This window comes from Fukomys damarensis, unplaced genomic scaffold (assembly GCF_012274545.1).
Source record: "Fukomys damarensis isolate Sample0158 unplaced genomic scaffold, DMR_v1.0_HiC HiC_scaffold_3, whole genome shotgun sequence".
Lineage (NCBI taxonomy): Eukaryota > Metazoa > Chordata > Mammalia > Rodentia > Bathyergidae > Fukomys > Fukomys damarensis.
Genome location: NW_022900915.1, coordinates 45,201,433 through 45,214,576, shown reverse-complemented (window position 1 = coordinate 45,214,576; position 13,144 = coordinate 45,201,433).

The window sequence follows — 13,144 nt, the reverse complement described above, 5'->3', positions numbered from 1 at the left end:
ACATACAACTCTTTGGACTGGGAAGATATGGAGGGACCTTTCAGAGGTGTTATCCTCGAGTTATCCCAGAACCTTTCAGGTCATACAGGCTAGCTCACATTTATTTCCATGTCCCCAGTAACTATGCCCTTGAGGACAGAAAGCATATGGCAAAGCATGTTCCCTGCCCTGGTTAAATATAGAATTTCTGCAGGATAGAAGATGCAGCTTTACTGAAATTTTCAGGAGCTACGTGGAAACGCCATTATAGAAAATTCATCAGCGCATGGCCAATACAGATGGATCAATCTTTGTGTAACATTAATCACTGATGTGCTCTATGTGGTACCTTGAACTCTAAACCTCTCAGCACAGATGAGGCTCATTGATTTGCAGGTCAGAAGAGTGGACCTCAAGGGTAGACTTCAGGATTTCTGTGTGCAGTAGACGCCAAGATTTTTAGAAATGTTATCCGTAAAATATTCCTTCCTACAGACATAGATTTCTCATTCATTCACTTAAAAGGCAAAGCTTGTACCCTCAAGAAATTCACATTGCAGTGGGGAAAAGACCATGAAAAGAGACAAAAAGCTAATCAAAAAAATTTACATCCTCACTACCTTGTCTGTGGCAGAAGTAACAAAGCTGAGCACATTCACAACTTGTGCCCATCACATCCACCTTGGTTCAGCTCCTGATAGAAGCATCCATAATGTTCACCAAGAGATAACAGCAACAGATAAACTCTACAGCCTTCCCGAAGCTCACTGGTGCTAAAATGGATGAGTACATCCTGACATACTTATACTGATGGAGCAATAATACAATAAGACAGACCCTTGCTTTGACTCTATGTTTGTTCCACAAAATATTTTGTTCCAGAAATGTAACAGTTTTGTGCTGCAATATTCCAGCCCAGTGTATCAAAATGTTTTGCAAGTGTTTGAACTGTTTGACCTTTCAAGAATATTCTTTTAGTTTTCCACCTTTAATAATGTTCTTTTAATGCCTCTTTTCAGGAATGTTCTATTCACACTGCCCCTCTACTTCTGTGAGTATGCTCAACCAGTCAGTGTTTCAAGAATATTCTGTAACTGTCCCCACCTGCTTCTGTGAGCATGCTCACCTCCCCAGTAGCTTCCTATGTAATGAGACTTCTGCTTCTGCTGAAGTACTCAGACTTTGGACTGTGAGCTCCTCTGTGCAAGCCACACAACAAAATGTTTTTCTCCACCTCCTGCACCTTGGGATTCTTAAATCTTCAAATTATGATAGCTGCTACCTAGAGCTGTAACCCTCACCTGTGCCAAAGACCCCGGGCACTTGGCTGTGAAACTGAGATGTAATACATGGCTATAGCATGAAGCTGTTCCAATTTGTCACAACAATACCATAAAAGTACATGTTCTAATACTATGTGCAACCACAAGGACTAATCCTATAAATACTATGTCCTGCTCAAGAAGTGCATATATATGAAACACTAATCTATGCTTTTGACAGACCCATCAGTGGATGAGTGTGTGGGCAGGTTTCTGGGTTCTGCTTCTTCTCTGTTTCTTCCCATGCACAATGACTAACCAGCTAGAGTTCAGTTTGACATAATTACCAGGTTCAATTTTCTGTATATGCAATACTTGCAACTTACACTTCAATAAGAGGTTAAAGATACAACTCACAGTGTAGTGTACACAGGAAATACAATGAAACCATGGGAATGTGTAGACAGGTGGAGACAGCCTGTCTGTGGTGTTTAGGAAGGTCCCAAGGAGACAGAATTTGAGCCAAAGAGGGCACAGGAAGAACAGGTACAGAGCCCTGTGAGTAGGATGTACAGTCAGTGCTCATGTTGTGGAGCAGAGGTGGTGTGTCCAAACAGAGGGACAGAGTTGCTGGTCTAACATCAGTAAGGAATGGAGAAGATGAGGGAAAGCACGCAAGGAGCAGACCAGAGAGGGCCTTGAGTGCTATGGTACAGCGGTGGGAAGTCTCAACTGTTAAAAAAAATGCCACTGCAGGACACCATGTGAAGAGAAGAATGGGAGTCGTCTCTGAGCAACACAATAGAGACCAAGACATACCGGAGAGGGATGTGGAGTTAACCTACACTTTCTCCTGTGCATGGTGTAATCCTCGTTCAGGTTTGGCTTAAATGGTGTGATGCTGAGGGAGAGTCAGCGACTCATGAGGGAACATGAGGAGGATCTGGGGTGAAGCCCTGTGAGCGTGTGGGAGAGGCGATAACGGGGAGACCACATAGGTTTAGCTCCCAGGAGTAGGAGAAAAGCAAGAGAACATGCAAGGAAAGGAGAACAACGAAGAAAGGAGCATCTTTAGGTCTGAGCCTTCTTTTTCAGTATTGTAGACCTCTTGATTTTTTTTTTTTTGAAGGAGGGATCAAACTCCAGTCCTTGGGCTTACAAAGGAAACAGCAGAACTACTGAGCTAAATCCCTGGTGATTGCTTGATTCTTTTAGCACAATACTAACAGGTGTGAGGTAAAAAAAGAAGACATATATAGAAAGAAAAGAGAAAGAAAATGTGGTAATGTTTGAATTGTATTTTAAGAAAATGGCAGCTTCAAGACATAAATTCACCCAAGCTTACCAAGCTTGTTTTCCCTTCCAGGATACTCACCATTCAGAAAGAAAGAAAGAAAGAAAGAAAGAAAGAAAGAAAGAAAGAAAGAAAGAAAGAAAGAAAGAACACTAAGGCCTTTAAGGTACAAAACGTTTTTAAACTGGGGCTGTGCTGTTTTCCTATAAATAGGGCCTGTGCTGTTTCTCTAATTCTCCAGGTTCACACATTCCAGACTTCCACCCCTGAAACAGTATTAAGCACACACTATGTGTGAACTTCCAACACATGCAAATGATTTTCATTCTAAACCAGCCCTCTAATGGGTAGCCTGACAGACACTAAGAAAACACATCCTGAGTCACCCACACTCACAGGAGCACCTAAGTTCTCCAGCCTGGCCTGCAGCTCACCTGTGAGCACCCATACTGCCTTCTAGCGTGGACTTGTTTGCTCCCCCACAATTCATCTGCCAGTTTCTGTTATTGACACATTTGGAAATGCTTTTCTGGGACAGGAAGCTTTTCTGTCGGTTGAGCAACATGAGGGATCAATCTCCTCTCTTTGCAAGTATTTTATGAGGTGTACATTGACCATTGGAATGCGGTTCCTGTACATATCCCATCTTCATACTTTCATTTTCATTTCCCTCCCCATCTCCCTCCATTCCTAGTCTCCTTCCCACCTCCCCAGTCTCCCTCCTGTCACAGCCCACCCAGTGTTGGTTGGATTGCTAGGGCTGTGCAGACAGTGACTAATAAGGACACTTTGGTTTAATAGAGTTGATTATGTCATTTAACTGCTTCAACTAGTCTATTACATTATGACTATGTACATGCATGTGAAAGATGTTAAATCCAATTATTTTGGCTCAGAATATGACACCCCAGAATATGGGACCTTGCTGTACTGGATATTTTTACTTAATATTAAGCTGAAAGAAACTGAGAAAGCTGTATAAGCAGAAAGGGCACCACCTTACCTTCTTCCTCCTTCTTCTCCTGAGAGCTCCCATGGGAGATTTCTCTACCCTCCCTCTGAAAGTAGGGCCTAAAACCTCATTCTGGAATGGTCCTTCCCTGCAACCCAAGGGAGGAGACTTCACAAAAGGTCCGGTTCCCCTCCCTGAATTTATTGTAAAATACTTTATATTCTTATTTTCATCTTTATCATAAACAGGGAGAGCTGACAGGTACCAGATGGCTGTCCATGAGCATGCAGCACTCTCCGGTGACACAGTGATGAAGCAGACAATTTCAATGCCTAGGGTGAAGGTAATAACTAAGCAACTCAGCAAACTCATCAAGAACATTTGTTAAACAAACAAGCAAATGGAAATATATCCTAAATGAGCCAGAACAAAGACTTCATGGTTGACAACAATAGTCAGGTTGTTGGTTTCCTTCTGCAATGATTCTACTACACCAGACATTTTTTTATCCAACTACAGAATAAGATGTTTGCTGCCACTCCATTCTGACCTGTTTACCCAAAGATAGTGGAAAAAATGTCACCTTATCTTACAGAAACTTAGCAAGAGAATTGGAGTTACCAGGCCAAGAATATGCTCTGCAGTAGGTTGTTAGGCTGCACCAGGCAATGATTCAGATAGATTTCTTTCTATAACTCTATTTACATTTACATAAAACCAGTTTAGGAGCATTTGGCAAAAACATGCTCAATTAGATAGGATTATGTCTGAGGCCAAATTCTTCTTCAAGCTCTAGGGCAATTTAAGAGTTGCAGACTGATGTTCATTTTCAATTAGCTGCAGAGTGAAAATGGCACTAATCAAATCTCTTTCCACTTGTTGCAATATGAACTTGCCCAATTTTGCACTGAATTGTTAAACCTTTCACAGTTCAAATGCATCCTGGGGATCCACAGTAGGGAGCTCCCTGTGGGAGGCTCAGGGCATTTGTTTCCACCATTAGGGAAGCACCAGTTATGCACATGTCTGAGGTTTCTTTATTAAAGAGTAAGATAAATTCAATTCTGAAGACTGCAAGATCAGGATTATGAAATTGTCCAATTGTTCCATTATCTTTCATTTTGTTTTCTTATTCAATTTCTTCTTTTTCCTTTTTTTATTTTTTTTCTTATTCAATTTCTGCAATGAGTTAATTTTAAAATCCTCAATGTAGGTTTTACTTAGTGCTAAGTTAAAACTAGCAATCTGAAGGTGTGAACATAAATGTCTAATCATAATTTACCAAATGCTATACTTCATACATCAAGGAAATCTGTTAGAAGATAAATAAGAGAACGTTTAATGTGAAAACACTTATGACTAATAAGATGCTGTGATTGAGAGGTTCATGTCCTGTAGGCAGCTTCCCCAATGTAGGTGTACTGAGAAATGATAGAACATTGGAAAAGTGCAGCCAATGGAGAGGTAAGTGAATTAATAAGTAAAGTCCTCAGAAAATATTAATATGCTTCTCACAGTACTGAATTCTTAGCAAAAGAGGAGATTCCTTTTAAACACCAGGCTTCTGGGACCAGGACTCACATCAACAAACCCATGCTTTTCCTTTACTGTAGTTACATCATTATATCCCCCCACCAAAGCTTCCTGCCATGGGCTACTCACCAGCAGCCAATGCTTGTTCCATGCACTTCGACCTTTACAACTGTTTGCTAAACAAATGCATTTTAAAAATATGGTATTTTGGTGCATTAAGGAAATATCAGACCAAGACAAGTGACATACATAGTGTTCACCTAACCTTCCTGAGAAGTTATTCATTACCAAGTCCTAGGTGTGCATTATCCTTCCATATATGAATTTAAAAGCTACACTGAGGACAAGGATGCTCTCTAACCGTAGAGGACAGGATCCTAGGTCCATGAGCTTGGGATCGCTGTGTAGGAGTCATCTGATTCCCAGGAGAAACCTCCTGGCTGGGGCAGTCAATGAGTTTAGATGAGAAACAAGAAAAATACTGCTTTTCCTTGAAGTAGGATTAAAATGGGGAGGAGTTTCACCATACATACATTTAATCCTGACATTTTGAATTTATCACACAGTGACACAAAACAAATCATGATTCTTAAACAATAATTGAACATAGGGAACTGAAGCCCTAGGAATGAATTTAGCACACTCTGATTTCAATGTTTCTAGCCTTCAGTATGGGTCATGCATGATTTTGTAACATTGTGTATTGGTTCTTTGGAAAACTACAGCCCACAGAGTGACATCCCTCCTCCAGTCTCAACAGGCTACCTGCAAACCTAAAATTTTAGGGATTTACTATGTTGTAAGTAATTTTATAATAAGCTGTAAATTGGAAAAGTCATTGAATCTCCAGTGACATACAAATCAAATCTGAATGTTTTCTCTTTATTTAGTGGCACTTACTTAAACTACTTCGGAAGACTATTTTAAATTAAATTAGTCTCAGTGGTATGGCCAAGAATGCTCACCAATTAGAGGCTGGAGGAAACATGGGATCACCAGGTCCCCAGAGCTCATCCAAAGAGTGACCCTAACAAGTCCTTGGTGAAGAATAGGCAGGCTCACAGGTATTTTAGAAGCAGGGCTACCCACGTGGTCAAGGCCTGGAGTCTCACTGAGAAGTGAGTTTGTTATTGCTCACTGAAGGAAGAAGCAGGAGCAAGGATGCCACAATCTCTTAACATTGAACATAAACAACACTTACGTTAGTGAGGTTAGACTCATTACTCCACTGCTCAGGTAATTTTGTGTGTTTGTTAATTTCTGTATTTCTATTTCATGGAGGAGTATTTCAGTTGTGTATTTTTTTAAATATGCAGACAAGAAGATATCTCAGCTAAGTAGCAATGTACTGAGAGTAGGAAAATAGAACTTTTACTTACAGAATGAAATCACTCTTTGCATAAATAACAGTGCAAAGAGGAAAAAAAAAGGGGGCTCACACACAGGAGCACGTGAGGATTCTTTTGAAGAATATAGGAAGTGAAAGAAAGTGCAGTAAGACTGGCCTAGTACCTTTTAGATCAATGTCATTGTCAAAGAAGTGTCAGGTTCACCACATTAGACCTGTTAGGGAAAGCAGAAGAGAGCCTAAGCCACAAAAGGACAGTGTCACAGTCATTCTCCAAACTAGGACACAGAGAAAAAGGAGAAGATGAAGGATTTCTTCACCCAAGGGCTTACAGAGAAACTCTAACTGAGTTGTTGCAGTGTCACCACATAAAACTAAAGCAAAGAAGAAAAATATTGAGGTGTCCAGGCAAAATTGCAAAATTCATTTTGAAAGAACTGAAAAAATGAAACATTGCAGTAACGAGTTCATTTTAAATAGTGTATTGATTAGTTCTGTCATCCTCTGAGTATATAAACTAAAAGAAAGCATTTGGGGGAAAGGAAATCAAAAGAGAAATATTTACATTCACTGGATTTCAAGACTCTTTATCTTATCCACTCATTGTCTTCTGAGTTCCTGATTAGAACCACACTGCAGGTCTAAAGGAGGTTCTGCATTGTGATTGCATCGTTCACTTCTCACTTTAACCTCTGAGTCTGCAGAGACCACAGCAGGTGGACGGACATGGGCAACCTCACCGCCTTCACAGAATTCCTCCTCATGGATGTCACAGCCTCCCGGGAGCTCCAGGTCCTGCAAGGTGTGCTGTTCTTAGTGATTTATCTGGGAGCACTCACAGGGAATCTTGTGACTGTCACTGTCATCATGATGGACACACGTCTGCACTCTCCCATGTACTTTTTTATAAGCAACATGGCCCTCCTAGACCTTGGCAGTATCTCAGTTATTGTTCCCAGAATAATAATGAATTCCACGATGGGCTCAAAGACCATATCCCTGGCAGAGTGTGCTGCACAGATTTTCCTCTATGTCCTTTTTGCAGAGGTGGAATTTGCCTTCCTAGTGGTCATGTCCTATGATCGCTACGTGGCCATTTGCCACCCTCTGCACTATGGGCTCATCATCACCCCAAGTCTATGCTCCCAGGCCACAGCTGGCTCCTGGGCCTCTGGTCTGGTCTACTCTGCTATCCACACAGGGGCTCTGTTCAGGCTTCCCTTCACCAAGACCAATGTGATCCAGCAATGTTTCTGTGATGTTCCTCAAATTCTGAGGATTTCATCATCAGATATTCAATTTTCTGAATTTGTAATAATTGCATTAAGTATTTGCCTTACCTCAGTGTGTTTTGCCTTTATGTTTGTGTCATATGTTAACATATTTTCAACTGTGCTTAAGACATGTTCAGTGGAAGCCCGTAACAAAGCCATATCCACCTGTACCCCGCAGCTGACCATTCTCCTTTTGTTTCTCATCTCTGGGTCAGTGGCTGCCTTAGGTCCCATTGCAAAGAAGCCATCCCTTAAGAATCTGCTGACTGCCATGTTCTACAGCATGGTGTCCCCATTCGTGAACCCCATCATCTACTGTCTGCGCAACAGGGAGATCAGTGCTGCTCTGGGAAGAATACTCAACAGGTGCTAGGGATTTTCAATAAAAAATTTATTTACCAAGACAAAAATCTAATCTATCAATGGAATGTAATTGCATTCATTAATGATCTATATTTATAAATTTGTTCTAGATTACTGTGTATTTTTAGCTGACTATTTTTGTTGTCTATATGTGTCTCTGTCTATATTTATTATAGTGAAGTACAAAAGTATATATCAATTTTCTTGCTCAATACTTTTTATATTTTATATCCTTTTCCTGAAGCATTAGAAATTTGATCTACATTGACTAAATGTATTGAAAATATTTGGGATATGTTAAGATAAGTGCAAAGACAGACATCATCGAAATCAAGGAAGTCTTTATGTGTCCACTTTAACAGATGCCTGTATTATTGAGAGAATCTCTGGTGCTGGGTCTGCTCAACCTGGAGAGGTGCACTAAGTGGTCCTGTGAGAAGACCCTGATGTCTGCACTGTGCTTTTTGCAGTGGCTCTTCCACTCAGGCTGGGAAGTGACACGAAGTTTAGACTGAGTGACAACTCAGGCCTGAGGACACAACAGTGATCCACACTGAGATCCTTGCAGGCCTTTTGCTCCATCTGCTCAAATACTTTTGACTCAGTGAAAATTAGAACACAAAACAACTGAACTTCACACTTTTTTTTTTATTTTGGAAGGTTTCATTTCTGCCTGTACTCTGGATGAATAGATCCAACTCCATTCTTTACTTAGTAAAATGTACACATACACAAAAACATCATCAGGTTGTAGCATGGAGACAAATGAAAATGTAACTTCTCCTGGGAATTACCTGGGGATTGATAGGTAATGCTTGCACATGTGGTACATTTGTATCACCAAAAAGTGCATACAAATACATTGTTAGAAAATGGAAAAAATATTATTTTTCTGACAACCAATAGCAGTATAATGGTTAAATTGACTACAGTATTGGAGATTTTGTGTCTCATAACTGAATCCCAAATTTGCCTATATTTTTGCCCAGATGCCCCATCTGGAAAACCTCAGATTGGAGGACTGGTGCAATTTAGCCCCAGTCAAGTACTGAAACAACAGGTGCATCAGGCTTTCTGCAATTCCCTACTTGTTGTTCCTTCGAGAAGCAGGTGGTGTTTGGCATCATGAACCTCCTGTCATCCAGGGCTCACGTCCTGGTAAAGGTCTGGATGGGGCTCACCCTCCTCTGATGGCTGAGATACCTCAGCTTTCAATGTTTCATCACTGAGGAGGCTGCATCTGTCCTCAGCTTTATCTACATATAAGTACCAATTGTGTGTTTATATAAGGTGTGAGTTTGATTTAATTTCTGCATTTGTCTTCAAATATTTACTCCAACCAAGCTAATTGACATATTCTCATTTCTTTTAAAAATATAATTCTATCTTGATTATCTGCATAGCAGCTTTCAAGGAAAAATGTCTTTCTAATTTTTATTTCAAAGACACTGGTGGAAAGGTAGGATGTCAACAATTCTGAATGTTGCTATATGAAGTGATCATGCCTGGTGTGCTTCACATAGCATATTATCTTCAGTGTTCAGCCATGTTGGGACAAATGCCAGGACTTCCCTCTTTCTAGGACTGTACAGTTCCACTCCATTAGTGTATGTGCTGGACTTTTCTCCTGGTATCTGATGAGGGACACCTAGATTGCTTCTATGTCAACATAGTTACAGGTGAATAAGAGACGAGGCTATTTCTTCAGTACAATGATATCACTGTCTTGCATACACACCAGGGTCGGGACTGCTCTGTCATATGTGCTGTGGCCTGTATCTAGATGTCCCCACAGAGCCTCATGCTCAATATCTGGGGCTTATTTGTTGCTCCTGGATCCAGGGAGTGTGAATAGGTATTATAGGTGTGTGACAACTGGATTGCTCCTTGTGTAGAATTGTGATTTTGAAAGATTGTTGGATTTTGTCAAATGCTTTTCTGCACCTATCGAGATGATCTATCAATCTGTCATTCATCCTGTCAATCTTGTGAATCACATATATTGATTTGCATGCATTCAACCAAATTTGCTTCCCAAAAACACATCGCTAGTGATTATTCTAAAACTTACTTTTAACTTGCTGCTGAATTTGGTTTGTGTGTATCGAGGGGGTATTAGATGTATATTCATGCAGAATATTGGCTGACAATTTAATTTCTTCTACTGACCTTTATTAAATTTGGTATCAGGATAGTGCAAAATATACAACTTGAATTCCAAAGAAATCACTCAAGAACCTGACCAGCAAGCACAACGTACCTCGGAAAGAACTTTGAGCCCCACAGGTAAACCACAGACCACCACCAGCAGCACCAAGGAGAACAATGCTTATTGGAAGCTGCGAAGCAGAGTAGATCTTACCTGAAATTGGCTCCTACGGCATGGCTGGCTTCGAAGAAGAAATCCACTGCAGTGCTGCCATATTTAAAAGTGGTCTGATCAGAAGCTAGTTTGAGAAGAGGTCTATTGGATAAAACTGAGTTCCTATGGGAATCAAAGTCACAGAACAAACACATCAGTGTCTCTGGTTCACCCTAAACCAGTGATGTGGTAGGAGATGCTCACAGTAGCTGGTTGTTGAAAGGGGGGCTATTCACAGACTGCCTCAGGAGCTCAAGATGCAGAGGCCTCAGGTTGTGCAGGATTTAGTGCTGGCAGCAGCAGAGCCTTCTGTAGTGAGGACCCAGGCCTGTAACACAGGGCTCTCTGAGGGGCTGCGTCATGGTGCTGGGCTATTGTCCTCATGCACAGAAAGGCCTTGTACCCTCTGAAGCTGTCTTCTCTCCCTGGATGCTGCCTTTCAGAGCTGAACGCAGTGATCTGTTGAAGAGTTAATCTGTTAAATTATTTCCCTTTCTGTTCTACAGAATAAAAAAAAATGTTTTCTAAGAAATCTGCATTTAAATTAATTATCAAGTACTTTAAAAATACTAAATGAATTTTTGTATAAAACAATGAAATTTGTGAGTGGGTATGAGATGCTTAACAAGCACATATGTGCTTGTTATTTGACAGAGACTCTCTCTCTCTCTCTCTCTCTCTCTCTCTCTCTCACACACACACACACACACACACACACACATGATGCATTACATGCCACCTTTTTCATACTTCCAGTGGCTCCTACTCAGTTTTATGACCACATAAAAATCTCTTTTATAATCTATATCTTTTATGCTCTTCAAGAGCCTCATATATTTAGGTCTTGATTGGATCGTGCATGTAGTCCTCATCAGTGCACTCATCCTTGGGAATTCAGCAGCTGACTGTCCCGCTGGGAGGTGGGGCTGGGTTGGAGGTGATCACTGCAGAAAAAATTCTCCTCCCAGCAACTCCTCTCTACCTGTTTCCTGGCTGCCACAAGGTGAGCACCTCTCTTCTGAGATGACTTCTGCATTGCCATTTTTGCTTGGATCCAGCAAACCATAGATTGAATCATCTAAATCTAAGAGTAAAATAAAGTTATCTTCCTCTGTGCTGTGGGTGTTGAGTATTTTGTTCTAGCAGTGGAAAAGTTGACCAATTCCACCTCTCCAGAATTTTTTCTCCCTCCTCACCTGGTTTCTACTAGAAAAAAATAGTCACACACGAACACTGTATACAGAAATCTGTGGTCTGATCACTCCTATGAGGCAGGAAGAACATGGATGGCCTCTGGTGAGGCAGAGGACCTAAGAACTATGAATATCACAGTGTACAGCTCATTCTAATTAGTATTTTATTTTTCTGGGCTGGAGATTTAGCTCAGTGGTTCCTCTGCCTGCTTAGCAAGCACAAGGAACCAAGTTCAATCCCATGTATCAAAAATAAAAAAAATAGGAAAGAGAATGCTATATTTAAAAAATATATTTTACTTTTCCAATTCCTATTCCCAAACAACTAAATTTTACAGAATCCAAATAACAACACATAATGGAAAGCCTGATATCGTACATCATTAATTTAGGAATTTTGTTTAATGTTATGTGGAAATTGTAAGAAAATTTTCGAAGGAGCTCTACCTAAGCAAACATCAGGACACCTTTTCATGCTCAGTGAAATACATGCAATGGTTTCTAAAGTGTTGAAATTTATATATTTTGGGTAAAATCAGGAGCACTTTTCTTTTTTATTTATTTATTTTTTTGGTACTGGGGATTGAACTCGGGTCCTTGCACTTGCAAGACAGGCCACCAAACCGCTGAGCTAAATCCCCAGCCCCAAGAGCACTTTTCTGTGCTACTGTTGCTCTTTATTTTAAAAAGTAAGGCTCATTCCTTACAGTATTGATTTTTTAAATATCTTACCAATGTTTATTCAAGGATATTTCAAATTTGGAAAAACACATATTAGTCATATTTTATATTTTGAAAAATTGGATTTAAGGACAATGAAGGGGCTCCCAGGAAATCTTGTTAGTGAAGGTTAGTGCAAAAATGAAAATTCAAAGACCTTATACAGTTCCTATTCTAGCTTATTCAAATGAAAAGAAACTCTGTAAAACTGTCACAACATTTTGGAATAATATGGCCAAGAAATTTGTATTACACACGGCAGAAGTACAGTAGTTGCCATCCCCTGCATGATGCCATGATCTACATCATTTACTATAAATTAATAATCTCAATGAGCTATCAATATCTTAAATCATATGGAAATTCTTAAAGTGTATGTTCTACAAAAATTATCTCTCTCAAAGCCAAAGTTTTTGGAATTGATTCACTCAATGGTTTAGTTAATGATTTAATGATATAATATTATATTTTTTGATCAGTGAAATAAAAAGCACCAAAAGGAAAAAATGTAGCTAATCTCTGAAGAAATCCTTCATTTTTTTCTGCCTATGTTTCAGTGGACAAGTAATTCTCTATAATCAAGTGTTACTTCAGGCACTTGTAAGAGTGAACATGTGTTTGATTCAACATTTTGGGTTTAAGAGAAAATACATTGGAGGAAAGTTCACAAAATGCACGTGCAAACCTTTCTTTTGGAAGAAAAATCTTGAGGCCATCAGTAAGTTAAAGTACTAGCCCTAGATATTATTTATCATAGGAAGAGTAAAAAAATTACAGATCACTTCTAAACATAACAATTACAAGTTATTTCTTTTGTGTGGTTTCCACTACCTTTGCTCAACTAGCATATTAATTAAACTCCTG